Genomic DNA, 18,773 nt, shown 5'->3' on the forward strand with positions numbered 1-18,773 from the left:
AAGGGAATTAAGATAGACTTGAATGCTGTTTTTGCTTTATTAGCAAACCAGTTTTCACCACCATATATTTCTTATATGATAAAGTATCTGGAAAATATATCACTCATTTTCTTTCTAAGACCTTTGGCTAACATTAGCTCAGGATACTTTTATTTTGCCCTTGAGATAGATTCACCTAAATGTTATTTTCCTTGCTAACTTCAACAACCTGACACAGTATATTACTTTTTGAGTCACTGTCCTCCTTTTCATTTCCAATATTTCCTTAACGATATCTTTACAAAAAGGCTTTTGTAAGGCCACATAGAATACTGCTAGCTCTTTATTTTCTTTTCTTTGGAAATTGTAAAGTATTGTAGTTCAATTATGGGGCTCTAACTCTCTGCTGCAGAGACTTGACTCCCATTTCTATTCATTTTCTTTTTTCTTTTCCAAAGTCTAAATTTTCCTTATTAAACACCATGGGTGTTCAGTTTAAAAATCCATGTGGTTAATTTCTTTTTATCTAATTTTGATACACAGAGCCCTGATGTTTTTTCCTTGCTGATTGGCTATAAAATCATTAGCAGTAATGCCAGGGCAAATGATCTTGAGAAAGATAAGTAGAAAAGAAAGCAAAATTGATGGCTACCACTGTCTTTAAGGACATATTCTAGAAAAAAAATAATAGTTTTCCTCAACTTTTTACTACTAGAATTGGATATTTCTTTATTTTAAAGGATAAACTTTAAAAATTTAATGTAAAATACTTAAGTGCATGTCCTCTAAACTTCAAACATGTAGAAGATTAGTCTAAGAATAACACATGAAAAACAGACAACTATTGAAATTTTGTGCATAAACAAATTCTTACAAAATAGATCAAATCCATTTTAACTTTAATATTCATAATGTCAATTTCTCTCACTATTAGCTTAAATGTATTAAATGATGGAAGGAAATTCAGTCTTAAGAAAGAAAAAGAAAAGTAGCAGTAGCAACAGCAAAGACAATGACAAAATAATCAAAATTGTTCGTAGTCCTTAAGTTTCTGCCATATGCTAGGTATTAATATTTTATGTGCATTGCTTTTCTTAATTCTCATTAAAATCCCTAAAGATATGTGCTATATTTTTATGTGCTTATTTTAATTGAGAAAACTGAGATTCGGCAGAGTATTGTATACTTTTCAAGGTCACATAGGCAATTAATGCTGAAGCTGGGATTCTATCTAAATTCTCATACTACTCCCCAAAGAGTTAAAGACACCATATTATATGATACATATATACCCATATTTATAGCATCACAATTTATAATAGCTAAATCTTGGAAGCAGCCTATATGTTCATCAAGAAATGAATGGATAAAGGAAATATGGTATTTATATACAATGGAGTACTACTCTACAATAAAGCATAAACTTTTTGAGTCATTTGTAGAAAAATGAATGCACCTTGAAACCATAATGTTAAGTGAAATAAATCAGACAAAAGCCTAAACATCATATAGTTTCACATGAGAAATCCAAAATATAATGAGCAAAATAAAAAAGAGGTAAATAAAAGTAAGGATATAGATCTTTTTCAAATGGGAAATAGATCAAAAGATGGAGGGAGAGGGGAGAGAAAGGGAAAGAGGATAAAAAAAGAATTGAGATGTTTTATGTACATGTACCAACTGTCTACAAGGAATGTAATCACGATATAATGTAAACATGTACTAATATAAAATTAAAACTTAGAAAAACTATTTAATCTTCTGTCCTAGAGAGGGGGAAAAAAGGAAAATAAAGGGAGTATCTAGAAAGAAACTGTTAGGAAATGCATAACTATGAGATGAAAATAATTATTAGATATAAAACTATACAAAGAAGGAACAAAATCAGAAAAAAATGAAATCTTGACTATTTTTAATTTTTTAAAAACTCCAGGGATTAATACTTATAAATAGCTTTTACCAGATAACTAGTATGGCTAACAATGATATAAGGCTTAATGATATGTGAGAGTCTTGATTAAATGTTAACTCTTTAGTACCATTAATCAAATAACATATATTAGCCTTTCACCAACATGCAGAATTTTCTTGATACCTCTTTCATGAAAGCATTCTTTCTGTGGACCACAGAAAATGCTGGCTAAGTTGACACTTAATGAATTTCTAGTTTCTAAAGTTCCTAATTCCCACTCATGCCATGAGACATACTTTTCTTCTTAGTGCCCCAATCCAATTTAGTTTCTATTCTGATCCTGCAGCTTAAAATAGATGGTAAAGGAAGCATTAAAGTCATAAATAGAGGAATTCAGTGAAAAAGGGATAAAGAAAATGATGACAAGGAGATCCTGATCAGAGCAAAATTGTGAAGAAAAATAGTAAAATTGAGCAAACAAAATGCAAAAGTTATGTTTAAAAAAGAACTAGTTCTTAAAAATAACAGATATTTTAAAAAATTACTACACAACCAGGGGACAAATTAAGGCTCTGTAGCAAGAGACAGGGATGTGTAGATAAAAGTACCAGAAAAGCTGGCTAGTGGGAGTGAAATAAGAAGACAATTGGCATGATATTTCTTTTAATGACTAGGCCAAAAAAGTGACACAAACTCTCTGCAAAAGAAAAGCATGTGTTAAGCCAGAAAGACCAGACAGAAGTCTACTGAATTCCCAAAAGTTGGGAACAGCATGAAGATAGGAGGGAGAATAAAAATTTCACTTCTGCAGATCCTATGTCAACAGCCAGTGTATAGAGTCTTCTTGACATTTATGAACAAAAATGTTAGTAATTATAAAACTAAGCATGTTACACATGTAAAGTCCATTTCTTATTTTAGCCCTGCAAACCCTCAAGGAACACTGAGATATAAACATCTGACACTGTTCGTGTTATCTAGAATTCTGTCCACTGAGACAAATTCTTGGGTAGGATGCGAAGTGGAAAGAGAAATAAAGTTCCTAAAAATGTTGTTGCTAGAATTAATCTAGAACAGAGATTCCAAAGTCTGTATTCATAGTATTCTCTTCCCAGATACATTCTAAATAATTGTACTTGATTCTATATGCAACTATTGGTGTACTCTACAAACATACAGTTTTGGATAATCAGAATCTAGAAAGCACCCTAGGTATATTTTTAGAATAAAGATCAATATTAGGTGGATATTATAATAATATTGTCAGTCACAGAGGTTTACTGTTTAACACATTAAAGAGATACTTTAATTTGTTCCTTTTTTGCTTGCCCTCTTCCTCCTGCTTTTTCTTCTCCCCCTTCTTCACCAAGTATTTAAAATCAATTTTATAATAACTTCTTTTCTCTCTCCAACATGAAACTATTTTAAAATGTGGTTTGGGGAATATTTTGGAAAATGAAATATGTATACTTACATGAGGTTACAATTTGATAGTCATTCTTTTCATAATTCTACCTCTAATGCTAAATTCCCCATAACACCATCAGAGCCAAAACCACACGTCTCCACCTCTCAGGCGGATAAGTGTAGGTCAAGGTAGTCTTCTTTTCTCCTGGGATAAGAGTAAGCATCTTAATCTTAAACACTACATAAATATGAGAAATTTAATTAAAAACTTGAAGAAATGTGTTACTGTTAATTGAATTCTTGCTACATTTACCTTTGCACACCATGTTAATAAAACTCCAGTTCAAAGTGGATGACTTTGGGGAATTGAGATAGCTATTTATTGCCTTACCTGAGATGCTAAGATAATCTTCTCAGTAAAAATAAAGAGGCCAATTAAGAACGTTCTAATTTGTGGCTATTCATCAAGTTTACGCAAATTGCGAGCCTTTCTAAGCAAAACCACATAAGAGGTTCAAAGGCTATTAAACAAGGTCAAGTGAGTGAGAAAGGAACGTACTTCGCTGCCTTTTGGAAATCTTTCACCTGTGGAGCAGATAATGCGCTTGTTCCTCTGCGGGCTGGGCTGCGCTCCCGCCGCCAGGCCCGCACGCACCTCCCTTCCCCCACCTGCCAAACCGCCCTTTTGGCTATCTGGGTATTAACAAGCTATAAATTGCCCGAGAGCTTAAGAGACAATCAGGTCACCTCGGCTCTCACCAGGGAAAAGCTTCTTACTTCCCAGCAGAAAGGTTGAGCGGGGAAGAGAGGAAGGAAGGAGGAAACCTACGCTTTATTCGTCACCGCGCTGGCAAGGGGTGGAGAGAGATGGGGGAGGGGGCGAGCACACACACGCACACACACGCGCACACACGCACGCCTAGAAGAGGCATCCCAACACCGCCGCACTTGACCCGGCTCTGCAAACTTAGTGGTGGCCGCGGTGGAAACTCCCCGCGCACTCTCCCCGCCCGGCCGCGGCTGCTGGGTGGAGTCCGCTCCCCGGCCCCACCTAAGGGACGCCGCCTCCCCGCGTCTCGGACCCGCACCCCGCCCGAGGAGTCTCCGGGCACCCTGCGGGGCTCCGAGGAGCCGGACCCGGCTTCCGGCCCCCCACCCCCGGCCGGCACCTAGCACCCCCAGCCGCCGACAGCCCCGAGGGCCACCTGCGTGCGGCTGTCCGAGCACAGTTGTGCGGAGCCCTCCAAGCCTCACCCAGCCCTGCTTTCACAACTCCGCCGGGCCAAGCGGCCAAACACAAACTTCTGCCTCTGCCTTCTCCGCTCCCACCTTTGCCAAAACCTACGGCCCGGGAACCCACACACACCGAAACTCCTAGGGCGCTGTGGCAGTCTGGGCATGCTCAGTAACAGGGCAGGTTTTGATTGAAAGTACAAAAAAAAAAAAAAAAAGCTTTGTATTATGCTGCCTCCTTATCCTGTGCATAGATGGCTTGCTGAACAGGTCGTGGGCATCCCCGAGCCCGCCCAGAGGGCCCAGCAGACGCCCTTGAGAGTGTCTCCTTGGGATGTGCTCCCCTCTTACTTGCCCCCCCTTCCCCCTTCTCGGGTCCCGGTCCGCTGTGGGGATGGAGAGACACTCAGAACTGGGATGGGCGCTGTTGGCTGAGCGGATCCACCTATTGTGAGTGCGCGCCGATTGGCTCGCAGCGCAGCGTACCGGGGTGGAACCAATCAGGCAGCAGAGGCTGGGAGATGATGGGCGGCCGCCTCCTCACTGGAGGGATTCCGGAGAAGCTGCAGTGTGGGGATGCTCTAGACCGAGTCCTGCCCCCAGTGTCTTTCCATCTCCTCCTCCTGCGGCGGCAGCGAAGGCAGCACCGAGCAGCACCGGCAACTTGGGGCTGCACCCGGGGCAAGCCCCCAGGGTGGTGCTCGGCTAAGAGGGGCCCCAGTGCCCCACGAGGTGTGTGTAAGGTGGGGGCGGCCAGCTGGGACCAGCTGGTGGCCCTGGAAAACCTCCCACACACCCACACCCACACACCCCTTTTGTGTTGCAGGCTGCCCCTCTCTAGCGGAGGCAGCAGCGAGAGTAGCGAGTGCTCCGCACAGGTCTCCGCGGGGAGAGGAAGAGAGCGCTGAGGACCGAAAGCCGGCACCACCTCCTGGTCCTCCCTCCAGGTAAGGCGGGGGACTCCCGGCAGGGCCACCTCGGCGGTGCCTGTGCGCTGGAATCTGTCCGGAAGATTTTCTTCTTGTTATACTTGGATTTGGGTGGTGGAAGACCTAGGGAGGGATCCCCGGGTGGCCTATTGTGAGAAATAAGAGACCACATGTGCATCTCTTGGAAAAGCACTTTGCACAGCGCTGGTGATTCAGGGAATGGAGTTGACACTGGGCATCCCCCATCTTCTCCTTCCTCTTTCTTTCTCTGGTCCTCCACCTCTCTCTCTCTCTCTCTCTCTCTCTCTCTCTCTCTCTCTCTCTCTCTCTCTCTCTCTCTCTCTCTCTCTCCCCCTCTCCCCCCCCCCTCCTCGAACAAGGTTTCTTTCTTTCTCCCCCTGGAGATGATTGCTTTTCTTAGAGGGAGAGGGTAATGATACCTTTGGCGGGGAGGGGGGTGAACCAACACAAACTCCAACCCCTGTGAAAATTAGAGTACAGAAAGCAATTAAATTGAATAAGGAATTACACTGAAGGAGGGAGTAGACCCGCCATCCAGCTCCTGCTGTCAGAGGGAGGAAGCATCAAGTTTGACTTGATTCCTGCTTGAAAGAGGCTCTGTTTCTCACTTGATCGGTTCAAATGGAACAAAAATCAACCTACAGTCAGTCAGCCGCTTAATTGCTGTTGCTTTTCAGCGCCAGCCATCTGACTTTTCCTGTCCTGGGGCTGACGATGTGGTATTGCACACCAGTGTTAATGCCTGAACTCTGAGGGTACTTGAGTTTAAAAAAAAAAAAAGCAAAATAAAAACAGATTATGGCTTTCTTGAGGTTCTTTGATAGGGGTTTTATGTTAGGAGGAGCAAAATATGTAAAGTTTTGAAAGGTTTGTAAGTGACTCCAGTATTATCAGGAGCCTAGCCATTCTACTTTGAGAAAGCTAATCTAGTTAGCTTTGTGTTTATGTTGACATTTACTTCTCAGATATTAACCCTTTGGTGAAATAAAGCAACTTTATCTTTTGTACTAAATCTACATTTGTGTATGAATTTTCATTTTCTTTTACCTTTGTCCTATCTGCTTGAGTTTTATGGCATGCATATCAAACTCATGCTTTGGCTTATTTTCCATTAACATGAAAACATTTAATAGATGTAAGATGATGTTTATGCAGTCCCAACATTCCCTTTGGAAGGCACACAGAGGCTCAGGTGGCTATGAATCCTCTTGTACTGGGACAAAGTTTCCAAAGTCATGGTAGAAAGATAGCCTAACATTTTAAAAAGCTGGAAAGGGAAAGCATTTCCCTTCTCTTCCCTTGTTAACAGAAAGAGAAAGACACCAAAACAACATTGTGGGCCTGGCTCCTTGAATAATAGATCAAGTAAACAGAACTTGTTGAACAGAGCCTTGAAAACAGCTTCAACCGCCTTTAATTCCATCTTCTTTGATATTATTCATCAGAGACAGCTAAGTGATTACTCTCAGATGAGAGGAAGGAAAGAGAGCTGTCTAGTTAGATGTACTGGGAAAGCAGTCCAAGTGGGTCCTAGAGAAGCACAAAGAAGTCGCCAGGTGTTAGCATCTAGATAAATCCTTTCCTTTGATTATCAGTGGAAATAGCAAGTCCTTTTAGTTTTGTTTTGTTTTCTTTTCTTTTGTTTCACAAGATGTCCACTTGAGAAAAGGATACCTTTTTTTCTTAAAAAGATATGTGCTCCATCTTCCAACTAGCCTATGCAGTGTAGAAAGTATTTCACCAAATATCTTTAATGGGCAAGTTTATACACAAACTTACAGAAGAGCTGGTTTCATGCGTTATCCATGTAATATGTGCTGTTTTAGAAACCATTTTCCATTTAAGACCATCATCTTCCCTACCTAGACAGAATCACCTCATAACACACAAAACACACACACACACACACACACACACACACACACACACACGCTCGCTCTTTCTTTCTAGGGCTTTAACATTTAAATGACTTTAAAAATTTCAGTGTCTCTGTTGAAAGCTAACTCTAATTTTTAGAGGTGCCACCTTTTGGTTACAAGGACAAAAGGGCAATCACTTAATTACCTTATGTGTATGTACCACTGAATTAACAAGTTTAGACATGAAAAGATGTGCAAAATGAAACCAACAGCTTTCCATGTGACTGAAATAAGATTTTGTTTGTTTATTTCTCTACTGTCTTAGGAAAATGTGAAAGTTTGGGCTTGGATTGTGATATTTATTTTCATCTCTCTTTGCAAGTGTTATTATAACAATAACATATAAAAAAGATGCATATTAGTATATAGTTTTTCACATACTTCTGAAAAATTAAGCTTTTATGTTTTGAAAGTCCAAACTAATTCCAGAACCTAGTGGATGCATTGTGGAGAGATATATTATAGGAATGATACATTTTTACCCTAGGAAGATCACTTAGTGTCATGATTTCATATCACCATGTTTTTCTCCCTTTAAAATGAGGTTCTAGTGAATCTTATTAGTCTTTCAGAATAAATATTATAATTATATTTAATGACTTTTTATCAGAACAACTAGACAGGGGGAATCCTAAAACACTCATTTCATTAAAACACAACATCACAAAGATTTATTATTGAGTAGTTTTGAACCTCATTTTCTAATGGAGGATACTAGTTTATCAGGGAAAATTATCAGATAGTTCTAATCAAGAAATATGAAAATGAAAAACATGATATTTGTAAGATTTGTGTATTAGATTTCAGGTTAACTAAAAATAAAAATAGGAGATGCTAACTTGTCTTAGCTATGCTTGTAAAATGATTTAATATTAACAAATAAAATGTAGAATGTACTACAAACCTGAAACTTAACTGGAACTTATAGCTAGTCTGATAACACATGGTAATATTATTAATTCATCTCTTTTGATGTGAGCATATTGAAGCAATTTAAATTTCCAAAATAGAATCATCTGTTTTAAGAAATCCATACTTAACATAGATAACTATATGAACCTGAAATACTTATAGCTCTTTGTGATTTACAGTTTATATAACAGGACAGGAGCACAATATTTATTTTCCTAAAGGTAATTATTATACAACTTTGAGAAAAAACAAAAAATAAAACAATTTTGTTAGATAACGTAAGATTTTGGCATAATGTTACAAAATATCTCAGACCAAAGTTAGACTTTCTGCCATGATATAATGTAACTATGAATCTTGCAAGCTTTTTGCTAAATGATAATAGTTTTTAATTAAATATTTGAACCACCTGTGATTTTTTAAAAAGTTTTAAGTGATTTATTTGTCTTTAATGTATCTGAATAAAAGTTTAATGCAAGTTACTTTCTGGTTGAATTTATTTTCATAAAAATTGATCAAAGCTATTTAAAAAGGGATAAAGTTATATGACAGTGTAAAAATAATCTCGATTTGGATTTAAGGGTAGATATACATATGTAAATATGCATTTGTATGTGTTTTTATATTCTAAAATTATATAACATTTTTAAGTGGAAGAAGAAACTAATAGGATGCACTCTGGTGAAACTAGGGGATACTCCTGTCAAAAGTACCAATTAAAGAAAGATAGCAATGTTTGGGGATCCTTTTAATGGCTTTTTGGCTGAAAGGCAATGACTACCCAGAGACACTCTCAGTGGGGCCCTAGATCATTGCTTTCACAGACAGTTTCTATGGTTTGAGGAGAAGTGCTTTTTACATGTAGTAATTTTTGAAATTGTTCATACAAGAGGATGCATCTACATACAGCTAACCAAAAGGTCAAAATCATAATTTTACATGATTTGGATATGACAGGTGATAGTTTCTCTTTCCACGGCTTTCAGCAAATGTTTCTTGCATCATTTCCATTAAGGTAAACTTAATTTTTTGTATACAAATGAACAACACAATTATCATTGTTTTTTTGAGTTAGAGGGACATAAATTGATATCATTACATTTAGTTCTTCAAGAAATGATCATTATTTTTAGTAATGTTGAAAGTTAACTCAAACCTCTTCAGTAAGTGTGTCCATTTTCTTAGGAAGAAATTTAACCTTTCCAAGTCAAAGAAAATAGCCATTTTTCTTTGAACTTTCATAAGTTCCCGAAGAGCTGCTTTTATAATGACTATAAGATTAACTATGGTAGCAGAACATTCTAATATCACTGTACTTGTATCCATCAGCAATAGGAAAATAATTTTATTTTAAATTGTATTACAAATTTATGCTGCCTATTACAAAGGGGCTTGCCATCCTTTTGTATGAATAAAACTATGGCCTTTGTTTATTAAAAAGTGAAAACTTTGTTTAAAATAAGGATTAAATTATTATTATGTTGTAGAAATAGTAAGCACTAGAAAAACTATTTTTGAGTTTTCAATAATACTTTTCCTGTCCAATTGTAAAGAAACCTTCTACAGTGACATCAAGTTTTCATTAATTTAAAAACAAGAGAGCTCTGAAAGAAATTAAAACCCATTGTGGAGTTAAAACAGCACATTTTGGTAATGTTAGAAATGAACTTTTTGTTATGTGTTTGACATATTTTAATCTTTATTTCTCTAATAATTCTATTTGTCTAATTTCTATAATTTTATGTTTATTTTAACCTTAAGTTCTAATTCTTTAGGAGTATTTCTAATTCTCTTTGAGTTGGTTTTCTCTTTGCAGACACACTCAGTACTTGAAAGGGATCTACACTGGTTTCCATAATTTCCTAATATTGTAAATAAGACAAGGTTAAAGTTCATCATTTTGATTGTTACTGTTATAGAGAAACAAATAAAATATACTGGTCATTTCTTTAAATGTTCCATGTACTTTATAGTTACTGCATTAATTATGTACATAGGAAGACATTTTAATAAAAAAGACCTATGGAAAATCATTAAGCAAATGAAGACAATAAATGTCTTCAATTTCGTAGCTATTTCTATAAAATGAGAGCTGGAAATTTTCCATGTAAAATGGAAAATGGACTTTAAGCTAGCTCTCTTTTTTCCTATTCTTTTCTTTTTGTTGGAGAGCAAACCTAGGGCCTTATGCATGCTAACTAAGCATGTCCTCTCCTCCATAGCTACACTGTCACCTCCTATGCTTGTGCAAGAATCTGATGAAACCATTTTTTAAAGATATAATTTATTAAATTTTCTGATGGCTCTGTCAAACATTTCATCACATGTACCTTTCCCTCTCCCTCTCCCTCTCCCTCTCCCTCTCCCTCTCCGTCTCAATGAATCTGATATTCTGTGAAGTGTAGCTTAATTAATAATTCTAAAATGAATAGAATTATTATATTTGCCAAAGGGCCTTATATATAAGAAAAAGTAGTTATGTGTTATTCTCTGTGATAAGGACTTTCTTTTCTTTTGCAAACAATTCACCTAATTAAACAATGATAAAAAGTGTAGATTCACTCAAACACAACTAAAGTTTTAAATGTAAAATATCCCTACCCTGAAATTGTTGAAGTGAGAAGTACTGTCTCTCCTCATCCTCTCTATCCACACCATCATTTTAGTGATGTGAGGTTAGAAGAGAAAGCAGGGAAGCCAGCCAAAATGTGAAAACTCCCTTGGTGTGACCTCCAGGGTACCACTTTCTGCTCTACCTGAGACACATTTTCTCTCTGGGATGCCTGCTTATCAGTCACCTCATGCCTAATCTGGGTAGGAAGAAGGTTTTGTCTTAGTTTCTTGTAGGTGGGATAAAACCCCCCAAACCCACAATTTAAAGGATGAGAGGTTTATTTTGGCTCATGGTTTTAGTCCATGCTCAGCTGGCTCCAAAGTGGCAATGGCACTGTTGGAAGCACATGGACAGAGGAAAGCTGTTCAACCCACAGCAGCCAAGAAGCAGAGAGCAAAGAGAACAGCTGGAAAGGGTGGCTCTATCTCTTTCCACCAAACCCTGATTCCTAACAGCACATTCAGCTCTAATCTCTTCAGTGGATTCACCTACGTGTGAGTACAGCATCCCCATGATTCAATCACTTTCCAAAAAAGCCCAGCCTCTGAACACATGAGCTTTCAGGGGGACATTTTAGATCTAAACCATAACAGGTTTGCTAAGTGAAATTCCTCAGTATATTTTCGTTGACATGGGGGGGAAAGGCATTTGGAAGTACTCAGGCAAATCATACACAGCTGTACCAAACTTGCGTTACACTTTAATATGTGATATAGAGTGTTATGTAAGTTTTAGGCCATTGGCAAAATAGCATTTTTTTAATTGATTTGTATATGTATGTATGTATGTTACTTAGGTGTGATCCATAGGTGAAGCTCTTAAACTGTGAGTCAGTATAGCGTTTTTTACCTAACATCCAAGTAAAAAACTGAAATAATTGTAAAAATGAGTTCCCAATTATATTTCCAAAATCCATCTGTGTCTTGTGCTAAAGACCCTGAAACATGCATGTACTTCATCCTCATGATTACAGATAATTGAGAATCAGGGGGGTTTTTTTCTACAGAATCTCTAAATATTATTTTGAAACATCATATGTAAGATTGCTTTTAGGATGCATTATTTTATATATTTTTTTCGTTTGTGCTTATTGATTTTATAAAACATTGTATTTCATTTTGGCATTTTCATACCTGTATGTAGGATGGAATATTCATAAAGTATTTAGACATAATTGTATGTGAGAGATATAGCATATATAAACAACAATATAGTATCACAGCAGCAGACAGTTCTTAATTACTGAAAGGCCAGTTTGGAATTTTCTGGTCTCATTGAAAAGGAGAAAGAGCCAAGTGAGTGTGGTTTTCCCTCATAATGTGCTAGTCTTCTCTAATCTACACAATATAAATAGATCCTTGTTTATCATCTATAAAATATGGAAACTCCCTATCTGCTAATTTTTGAGAAAAAAAATCTACAAATGCTATTTGAATAAATGACAACCAAATTTGAGGCAAGGACATGTGGAGCAGCAGGTTATAAGGCATAGGTGGGCTCCTCTAGCAATGAGGTTCTGAGTTAGTGAGACTAGAAAGAAAAGTTGATACCCTTTCTCAGGAGAAAGACAAGGTGCCAAAGCACAGAAATCTGCTTCTGACTTGAAGTGGCTGCCAGAGACTGGTTTACAAGGCTGGCTTTCTGCCTGATCCCTAGCATTTTCATCAGATTTGGAGAATGACTAAAGCGAACCATTGGGCCTTAGAACATATTCCTAGGGCATCAGGACCTTTTCTATAAATGGAATAACACCACCATCCTATTTTGACCAATGTTCAGAATCCAATGCCATAAGTTTTATATTTAAATCTATGTAAATAGGATTGTTGTATGTCTGAAAGTGCTTGGGTTTCAACTGTCTATGTGAGGAAATTATTGTGTTAAAAGCTTAGTTAAGAACATGACAGACATTATAAGTAAGGTGACTATTTTTAGTGATTTTATTAAATTACAATGTTAAATGTTAAAAGCCAAACAATCACCTTGAGCTACATCTGAACCTAATATTTCAAAACAATGACATTTCAGAAGAAAACCAACATACCCTTAAACCACAACTGCCCTGCTTTTAAATTGTTTTAAAAAATAAAAAATACTTGCTATTGAAGATTCTCAGTGACTTTTTTTCAGGGGAATCATATACACTTTCTGAACAACTCCTCGACAACATAAAAATGAATATTGATGAAAGGCAAGAGCCTACTCCTTCAGCAAAATGTAAAGGAGAGAGGTTCTGTTATGCGTTTGAGAATCTGGTTCATCATTTATATATTTAGCACATAGCAACAGTTTTAGTTCTCTTAACTTCTGGACTTTTAAACCTGTACGTATGCATTGAAGCATTTTACTACTCTCACTGCTGGAATAAAAGAGATTTGTTCAGTTCTCAGGCTATGAGAATAATATAGTAATCTCTTTGTATTCTTTCCCTTAGATTTTCTTAGTTTCTCAGCTCTTCCCTTCTACATTTGTTTCTCTGCTTTCTATTTTTGCATTTCAGTTTTACTTCTTTCATTGCTTTACTTTTTTTTTTTGGAACCGGGGATCAAACTCAGGACCTTGCACTTGTGCAGCAGGCGCTGGAACCACTGAGCTAAATCCCCGTACCTCATTGCTTTACTTTAAAAAAAAAATGTCTTTATGAATTACCTTTCTATAGACTCACTGAATGGAAGCTTGGTAGTTTTGGGCCCATTGTCATCTCTACCAGCTGGATTCAGTTTTTTGTCAACAAGCAAGAAATTTAATTCCTAATTTGTATACACTTTAGATTAGCTTCACAAAGCATACGTATAGATAAATAAAAGAGAAACCTCTTAATTTGTTTACATAATTTGTACATTTAAATGGAATATGCTGTGATTTGAATGCTTGTAAGATCTGGTACATAAAGGCTTCTTGCTGACAATCTCTAGAGCAAAACTGATCGGAGAAAAACACAGTAATCATGTTTTAAATCCAAACTACTATAATGTACTATCTGAAACTCTGTTTTTCTATTTGCTCCTGGAATGGTAATGAGTTATCATTTTCATGATAGGTGTATAGCAATGGGGTTTTTTTCCTTTATGTTGCCTAATTCAATCATGATTATAGATTCTCTATTTTACAGGTACAATGATAAAGAATCAATTGTTAAGTTAGATGCGTGTAATTACATTCTTAAGAAAACCTTTTAAATTCTTTTGTTTATTGAATCATACTGCCTGAGCATTTAATAAAGAAATCAGTATGTTTTGGAATTACCTCAAAATATAACAACTAGTTTGTTCTTGCTTAACAAAAACACAAATCTATCATCATCATTCAGTATTAGACTCAGTCTTTATTTACCTCTTTGAAAAGATAAGGGAAATTTAATATGTTCTCACTTCCATGATTCAATTTTTCAAATAAATTAAATGTTTATAAAATTTATTCAAGGTATACTTTCCAGTCTGTGAGAGAAGTCACTAAGCTTGAGTTACTAACTCAGTTGGCCTTTCATCATTGCTTTATCTCTGTGATGTCATTAATTTTTTTCTTATTTCTAAACCTCATCTTTCCTCGTCCTCTTCATTGGTACTCACATGCACCATTTCTCACTGTTTTCCTAAAATTAATAGAACTTGTCAATTGTATTGTTGCTTTTCCTTTTCAATTCCAAGGCAGACCAGTTAAACACTTTACCCTAATCGAGCATATAAACCCTGACTCTGATTCAGCGCTAATGTGAAGCCCATCCCTTGGCAATATGTTAAGAATCAAACACACTTGTGGGACATGGTTAATAGCCATCGGCACTGCAATGTGAATTAATATAATTGACTTCATGCTTGATCTGATATAAGGAAATAGTACTTTTAATTGGGAAAGGCTTATAAGATGTATGTAAGATTATTTGGAGCACAAGATAGACATTTATAGGGATATTTGAACATAGACAAGCTAATCATATTATTATTTCTTCTTACCAGCCCTTTTCTGTATGTTTTTTGATTCTTCGTGCCATTTAATACTACCATCAACCCTATGGGATAACTGCTTATTTATCTATAATTTCTAATGTTAAGATAATGGATAAAGAATATTTAAGTAACTTATCCAGGTTTACCTTACATAATGGAACATGGAATCAAACCAAAGCCATCTATAACTTATCCAGAGACAATATTCAACTAAAAGCAATCACATTATCATTAGATACATAAAAGGTAGAAGAGGAAGCATAAATTGTGGCCCAAGAGATGACCAAAAGAGAGTAATGAGGGTCAGGCTAATTTATCCACTTCATTGTTTGGGTCAATATTATCATCATGGTAATATAATAGAGGCATCAAACTTGGATTAGCATTGACCCAGAAAAATAAACTTGAGTAAGCTATTTCACCATTAAAAGTGTTGTTCAATCAAGAATACAAATATTATAGTATCTGATACTGTCTGCTACTCTGTTAATATATGGCAGATTTGACTCCTGCTCCTTTTCTTTTTAATTCCAAGAAAACTTTCACATGTTACCATATTATCTGACTCAAAATGGCTTAAGCAGAAAAAGTATTTTGAAGCTTGTATGACAATAAAGTTCAGGAATATTCTGGCTTCTGTCATACCTGGAAAAGGGAAATCAAATCATATTCTCAGGACAAAGTCTATTTTCCTTTCCACTGCTCCACCACTACCTCTCTTTGTAACTAACATTTTTGTGCTTTGCAGAGTTGAGGGGTGGGAGCCAGACATTTTTTTACAGTAGAAAGAATGTTCTTAGAGAGAACAGGGTTGTATCAGAAACCTCAATGTAGAAATAATTTCTTTATTTTCCCAAAAATTTATGGGATAATCTTGATTGGAACAACCTGGGATACTTGTCTTAACCCTACTCCTATGAAGAGGCCCTTGATATGCAGTGTTTATCTAGACCTGGATCTTGTGTCATCCAGGGTTTGGGAGCTGGACATAGCATCAGTCCAACGTGGAAAAGTGTTCTGCTACAAGAGGGAAGATGGTTAGATCAAGTTAGGCAAAAGCAACAAATATTAGGTAGCAAGGTTCAGGCAGTGAACCACCAAAGAGGATGGCGGCTGGCCGCAGTGCTAACCAGAGACTCCCCGAGGACAAATGTTATTCAGATACTGACCCCTTAGTTGATCCTCCAGGGCAGATCCAGGGTGTTCCAGCAAGGGTCCACAGTATTTGAGAATATGGGACAGTGTGGTACATGGAGATTTGAAGCTATAGCCATTACCAAGAAGTGTGAACGTATTCAATAATGTAACAACTGTTATAATTATAGCAATATGAAAACAAAAGGTTGAGTATTAGAGACTAAGCACCATCTGTGGTTGAATCTTTGCTTCCTTATATATACAATAGGCAGATATTTATAGGACTTAAAGATTGTTAGAGTGATCAGCTCAGTAGAGCTAAGATCAACAAACTAAAGATATGTGTGGGGCCAACTGTGTATGAAAGAGAATTTCTAATTTTTTTGTTAGCTTTCTGAGGGAAGAACCATTTCAAGGATGTTATCATGCTTTATTAATAGTTGCTTTAACTCCCCATATTTGCTACAGGCTCAACAAAATCAATTTGTACAAAAATAATGTACATCTTCTCTTTGTTATATCCCAAATTGCAAACAAAACATTTGAGAATAATGTATTTCATCAGTAAGGACAGTTATGTGCCAGCCACCTTTTGGATGCTGGGGATATAGAGGTACACACAGCAGGCAAGTTCTCTGCTTTTAGGGAGCTTACATCTAGAAGTAAAGACAGGCAATTAACAACAACACAAAACATAATCACAGTACTATCAAATAGAGTCATAAACACCAAAAAACCATAAAACAGAGTAATAAATTACACAGAGCAACAGTAGAGTGTGGACATCCAAAAATATAGCAGTTGAAACTTAAGAAAAACAGGAACTATAATTACAAGAGAATAGTGTTGATATTAAGACACTGTTTTCGTGCTCGCTTTGGCAGCACATATACTAAAACACTGTTTTCATGAGTTTTACTCTGCCTTAATATTTTATTTGAAAACAATCTAAAAATATTTTTAAAGAAATTTTCAAAGCAGAATAATCACATAAAATTTGATCATGTTCTAAATATATGGTAATTCATATATGTGTAACATTTTTCTAGTCTGTTCTCATATACTTAGGTTTTTTAAATAGTTACAACTATGGAATATATGTGATTTCTACACTGAGCATCTTGTAAATATATAGTTTTTCATTTTGGCATAACATTTTTCTAATCTGTTATCATATGCTGAGGTCTTTTAATAGTTACAACCATGGGATACATGTTATTTCTACCCTGATTTCTAAATGCATCCTTCAATGTTTTATAGATATATATTTTCCTAATCTATTTTCATCTTTAGGAGAGAAACTACTTTTCTTTTATGGCATGTATTTGTCTGTATATCTTTTGTTAAATTTTTTTTTTTTTTTTTTTTTTTTTGGTACTGGGGATCGAACTCGGGTCCTTGTGCTTGCGCAGCGGGCGGCGAAACCACTGAGCTAAATCCCCAGCCCTCTTTTGTTAAATCTTAATAACTTTTCACCTTTTGGCCCCATTTTCTGAGGGAATTAAATACAAAGCTTAACTCCAATTTTATTATTTCTATGAATTTAAAAACCTTGGCTTTTTATCATGGTAATGACTTTTTCAGTGTAATTTCCTTTTGAGTATATTTTTATTATATCCTACAAAACTCTAGATTTTGAAAAAAAAGTAAATAAACACTGAGAACATAATAAAACAAATCATTCTGTGTCGATTATCATTTAGACAACACAGGTCTTGGAACATCAACCGGAAATTATTTTTCTCTATCTGGTTTCATATCCTGATTTCAAGAACTTAATAACCCAAGCCTACCTAGGTCACTCCGTGACAGTAAACCAAATGCTTACAAAGGCATATTACCTTATGTGAAACAACAATACCACTCAATCGGCTGCAGCAGTAATGAATAATTAAAGCATCAATCTTAAGTGGCCTTTCTTTTCCCTTAAGACTCTCTATAAACATGATAATAATATGTTTTTAAAATGAAGCATTCTTTGATAAAATACTCAGGTTCATAAATGATATGCTATCCATATTCCTTATCTGTGGAACCAGGACTTTTTTATCCTAAATATTTTGTTATCATATATATTTTTTTAAGTAAATCTGGTCTCTCCATTAAGAATGAGTTTATCAGAATTGTACAATGATATTTTTATCACCTCTAACTGTCCAGTCCCTAGTGGAGAGTAGAAAGAAAACATTTTATGAAAAATTATATTAAATAAATGAATCCACTAACTTGACATTTGCTAATATTTTTGAATTACATCCAAATTTAGTAAACAGACAAACATGCATATAAAAAGTGAACAGAAGTTCTATGAAAAATTACTCGTTATGCACTCTAATCCTCCATTCTTCTCAAAATAAAACAAAAATAAAAATAAAAAATCTTGATCATGACTAGTGACATTCATATCCAATCTACTAATAGATAACAACCTGTAGTTTTAAAAACACCTAAAATGTACCAATAAACTTAATGAAAAAAAAAACACTTACCTAAAAATATTACCAATTTTCAAAAATTACAATGCATTTAACATACCATTGTGTACAGTTACAATGTAATAGATATTTATGTTCTTACACTAGCTTATTTTCAATATATTATCATTCCATAAATGTATGAAATTTAACTTCCCATTCCAAAATAATATTTTTGCTATATTCACATATTGATGATTTTGTGTGAATATGTACTGACACCAGTGCTGTTATTTGTCTTTTCTATCAACAGACCCATGTTGGTCTGCCACCTTCTAAGGATTTCCAT

General features: G+C 35.9%; 1 protein-coding gene across 13 annotated transcripts in view; it reads left to right on the forward strand.

Annotated features, from left to right (window-relative positions):
* The first annotated feature begins 5,079 nt into the window (after positions 1-5,079).
* Syt1 (synaptotagmin 1) overlaps positions 5,080-18,773 on the forward strand; it is a 531,406-nt gene continuing 517,712 nt past the window's right edge. For 7 of the 13 annotated variants that reach the window (XM_087192504.1, XM_087192503.1, XM_087192512.1 and 4 more), the window contains exons 1-2: positions 5,080-5,263; positions 5,358-5,478. The gene's annotated coding sequence lies outside the window, so the exon portion shown is untranslated. Of the gene's footprint in view, positions 5,479-18,773 lie in introns of all 13 variants that reach the window. The other 6 variants (XM_087192509.1, XM_087192506.1, XM_004844995.4 and 3 more) reach the window with 1 other exon arrangement.

The sequence above is a fragment of the Heterocephalus glaber genome, unplaced genomic scaffold (genome assembly GCF_053883595.1).
Source record: "Heterocephalus glaber isolate CG9 unplaced genomic scaffold, H.glaber_assembly_v1.0 deba00001571, whole genome shotgun sequence".
NCBI lineage: Eukaryota > Metazoa > Chordata > Mammalia > Rodentia > Bathyergidae > Heterocephalus > Heterocephalus glaber.